The sequence below is a fragment of the Megalobrama amblycephala genome, linkage group LG21, assembly GCF_018812025.1.
Source record: "Megalobrama amblycephala isolate DHTTF-2021 linkage group LG21, ASM1881202v1, whole genome shotgun sequence".
In the NCBI taxonomy this organism is placed as follows: domain Eukaryota; kingdom Metazoa; phylum Chordata; class Actinopteri; order Cypriniformes; family Xenocyprididae; genus Megalobrama; species Megalobrama amblycephala.
The window spans coordinates 6487837-6492777 of NC_063064.1; positions in this window are offsets into that span (position 1 = coordinate 6487837).

The window sequence follows — 4941 nt, forward strand, 5'->3', positions numbered from 1 at the left end:
GGAGGGTGAGGACGGCCCACCTGATAGCCAAACACTCTTTTTCTACGGTACTGTACTTAGCCTCTCTCTTAGAGAGCTTACGGCTAATGTACAGTACTGGCCGTTCCTCACCCTCTATCTCCTGGGACAGGACAGCACCCAGCCCCCTGTCCGACGCGTCAGTCTGCAACAGAAAAGGGAGAGAAAAGTCAGGAGATTGAAGCAATGGCCCGCCACATAGAGCAGCTTTTACCTGGGTGAAGGCCTGCTGGCACGGCTCCGTCCACTGGACTGTATCTGGAGCATCCTTTTTAGTTAGATCAGTCAACGAGCTGGTGAGGGCCGAATAATTAGGTACAAACCTTCTATAATATCCCGCCAGCCCGAGGAACTGTCTAACCTCCTTTTTGGTCTTGGGGCGCGGACAGGTCGCAATCGCTGCCGTCTTGTCAATTTGGGGACGCACCTGCCCATGCCCCAAGTGGAAGCCCAGATACCTTACTTCCACGCGCCCAATTGCACACTTCTTCGGGTTGGCCGTGAGCCCAGCCGCTCTCAGCGATCTCAGGACGGCTCTCACATGCTGCATATGCCGCTGCCAATCATTACTATAGATAATAATATCATCCAGATAGGCAGCCGCATATGCAGCATGGGGCCGGAGAATTTTATCCATGAGTCGCTGAAAGGTGGCCGGTGCCCCGAACAGCCCGAACGGAAGCGTAACAAATTGGTGTAATCCGAACGCCGTCGTGAAAGCTGTCTTTTCTTTGGATAAAGGCGACAAGGGGATCTGCCAGTACCCTTTCGTTAAGTCCAGTGTCGAATAAAATCGAGCCGCACCTAGCCGGTCAAGCAATTCGTCCACCCGCGGCATTGGATACGCGTCGAATTTCGACACTGCATTCACCCTGCGATAGTCCACGCAGAAACGAACCGAGCCGTCGGTCTTGGGAACCAAAACTATCGGGCTCGCCCAGTTACTGCTGGACTCTTCTATTACTCCCATTTTCAGCATTGCCTCTAATTCGTCCTGAACTACCTTTTTTTGTGTTCAGGTAACCTATACGGCCGGCTGCGAACAACCACGCCCGGCTCTGTCTCGACATGGTGCTGAATGAGGTTGGTACGTCCTGGCAGGGGAGAGAACACGTCTGCAAATTCTGTTTGCAATTTGGATAAATCAGTGAGTTGGGAGGGCGAGAGGTGATCTCCCCCCGGGACCAGAGCGAGGGATTGAGTTTTTATATTCGCTTCTGGTCCGAGATCATCCTCCCCGCTAATCACCATCGCCAGCATCACCGATTCTGCCTCATTCCATTTTTTCAGGAGGTTGAGGTGATAGATTTGACGTGCCCCCCTCCTGTCGGACCGTACCACCTCGTAATCGAGCTCGCCCACTTGCCGTGTGACCTCAAAGGGTCCTTGCCACTTTGCAAGTAATTTCGAACTGGAAGTAGGGAGCAATACAAGTACTTTTTCTCCCTGTGCGAATTTACGTAAGTTAGACTGTCTGTTATACAGTTGGCTCTGTCTGTGCTGGGCTTGTAACAAATTCTCCATTGATAGCCGCCCCAAAGTGTGGAGTTTTGATCTCAAGTCCAGCACATATTGAATTTCATTTTTGGCCTGAGACGGTCCGTCCTCCCAAGTTTCCCTGAGGACATCCAGCACCCCACGGGGCTGGCGCCCAAAGAGAAGCTCGAAGGGGGAAAACCCCGTGGAGGCTTGCGGGACCTCTCGCACTGCGAATAACAGAGGTTCTAACCACTTATCCCAATTTTTGGCGTCCTCTTGAACGAACTTACGAATCATGGATTTAAGCGTGCGATTAAAACGTTCGACCAGCCCGTCCGTTTGTGGGTGAAAGACGCTGGTACGAACCGATTTAATGCCCAATAATTCGTACAGTTCGCGTAACGTGCGTGACATAAACGCCGTGCCTTGATCAGTGAGGATTTCTTTTGGAATCCCCACCCGGGAGATTAAGCGAAACAGTGCATCCGCAACACTCTTAGCAGAAATGTTGCGGAGAGCCACTGCTTCAGGATATCGTGTTGCATAATCAACAATGACTAATGCAAAGCGATGTCCCTTTGCTGATCGTTCTAATGGCCCGATGAGGTCCATACCAATTCTCTCGAAGGGGACCTGCATTAATGGAAGCGGGCGCAATGGCGCTTTTGGGGTGGCCGGTGGGTTCACCAACTGGCATTCACGACAAGACGCGCACCACCTGCGTACATTCTCGTGAATGCCGGCCAGAAAAACCGGGTCATGAGACGATTTAGTGTCGCTGCCTGTCCCAAATGCCCCGCCATCGGATTAGAATGAGCCGCGTGGAAAAGCATTTCCCTGCGGCTCTTTGGCACTAATAACTGGGTTGTATCTTCTTTTGTCTGAGTGTCTTGGGTCACTCGATACAACCTATCTTTTATAATCGCGAAATATGGGTAAGCAAGCGGACGTCCAGGCTGGAGAGGCTGACCATCAATCATACAGACCCTATCAAATGCATGTTTTAATGTCTCATCCTGAGACTGCTCCAGGGGAAAATCATCGCGTTCCGGAAGAATTAGTCTTCCGGCTTCACTCAGATCCCCTGCAGCAGAGCTCTCCGGTCTCTGATCAGTCTCTCCCACCTGTACGCGCGCTTGCTCACCCCGCGTTCTTTTTCCCCAAGAGGCATCCGAGCATAAACAACCCAATAATTGCTTAAACGCGGGCCAATCCGTCCCAAAATTATCGGATGCCGGAGGTGCGGGTTAACTGCTACCTCAACACTATGCTTTTGTCCCCTAAATTTAATTATGACGGACATTACAGGATATCTTACCACATCCCCGTGCACGCACCGAACCCCAACCATGCGGCCTGTATCCAATGCCCCAGATGAAATCAGGCTTTGATGGACAGAGGTTTGGTTACAGCCCGAGTCCACCAAGGCCTGATAGGTACCCCCCTTGATACTCACAGGTATTTGGTACCCGCCAGCCTGACCAGGGCGGCCTGTGGATCGTCGGGGACCCGGATCACCGTCCCGACCTCCATAACCGGACATTTATCCACAAAATGATCCACATCCCCACACCGCCAACAGGCCGGCCCAGACCTGCCCGCCGCTCCAGTGGCAGAGAGTGGGCTGAATAGATGGCGCGGAGAGAGGGGAGAAGCAGGAGCGGGGTCCGTCCCGGCAGCAGGGAGTCCCGCCCCCCTGGCACGCCACCAGGTGATCCTCCGCCAGTTGGATGGCTGAGTCCAGCGACGTGGGGCGGTGGCACTGGACCCACTCGGCCGTCTTGTTCGGGAGCCGAGTGATGAATTGTTCCAGCACCACGCGATCGACGACCAGGTCCACGTCGCTTCCCTCAGCCAGCAACCATTTGCGGCACGAGTCCCGGAGCTGCTGGGCCAACGTGAAGGGCCTGCCGGACTCACCCAGGTCGAGGGAGCGGAAGCGCTGTCAGTGCTGCTCTGGGGTCCGGCCAACCCGCTGGACGATGGCCCGCCGTAGGTCTTCATAGACCAGGAGGTTCGGGACGGGGAGCTGCTGTGCCGCCACCTGTGCTTCTCCTGAGAGGAGCGGGACCAGCCTCATCGACCACTGGTCCCGCGGCCATTTACACGCCTCCGCGGATCTCTCGAAGAGGTCTAAGAAAACTTCTGGATCATCCAATGGGCCCATTTTATTTAAGGGCAGGTGGACAGGCACAGCAGGCTGTTCGGTGTGCTCCCGGGGAACCTCCCGGTCAATCCAGCTCCGGAACGCCTCGCGGTCCTCCTGCTGGGTCTGCAGTATGGCTTGGAAACACTGCTTCTGGTCGCCTCTTAACTCCAGCAGGGCCTGTTGTTGTTCGCGGTGCAGGACCGCGAGGGACGCGATGATGTCCGCAAATGTGGCGGAGGACGAAGATTGCATGGCGACGTGCTCCCGTCTTCCTTCCCGGGTTTCGGCACCAGTGTAGTGGACTTAAGTTCGTAGTGAGGGAAGGAAGAGGTCAGGGACGGCGAACAACTGCTGACTGAGTCTTATTGAATATAGAAACGGCTCAACAGAAAGTCTGTGCAACGCACAACAACGAAAATAAACAATCCACAAAGGGCTTCACTCCAGGTTCGGCATACGTTATCCACAAGGGCTTCACTCCAAGTTTGGTTTACACCATCCACAAGGGCTTCACATCACGAACCTCGACTCGACTCAGTCAACAGTTCCCCTCTCTCTCACACACTCCTGCTTCTCACGGCGTTTTATCCCGTCTCCGCGCCAATCACTGGAATGAGAAACAGGTGTTCGTGATTTGTATTCAACCCACTCACTTACCACGCGTCTCCCGCTATTCTCTCCGGTTGCAGACCTCGCTGAACCACGCCCCCCTCGCCACAACGGTCATGTTGAGGATCAAGGCAAAAGCCGAAGAAGAAGCAGCTCGTCATATAGGTTGTCAGAGAAGCTTACAACTAGAAGCGGCAAATAGGTAACGACTTTTGTTGCAGTTTGACTGTATGTGTCCCCTGAAAGAGCCTGCTCTTCTCCGATTGCTCCGCGCCAGTTTTTAGACCCGAGGGAGGGGTTCTAGCAGACCAATCATAGCGCTTGCGGTTCGCATAGAATTTAAGGCTGATTTATACTTCTGCGTCGAGTGTACGCCGTAGCCGTGTGTAGCACGTGTAGCCTACGACGTAGCCTGACGTGCACCTCTTCAAAAATGTAACAATGCGTAAATTCTACACGGACCACAACAAGCGCTGTGATTCGTCTGCTAGAACCCCTCCCTCGGGGTCAAAAAACTGCCATGGAGCAATCGGAGAAGAGCGAGCACTTTCAACTTCCATAGGAATGAAAAACGGTCTGTTTCAGGGGACACAAGCAGTCAAACTGCAACAAAAGTCGTTACCTATTTGCCGCTGACAACGTACATGACGAGCTGCTGCTTCTTCGGCTTTAACCTTGATCCTCAA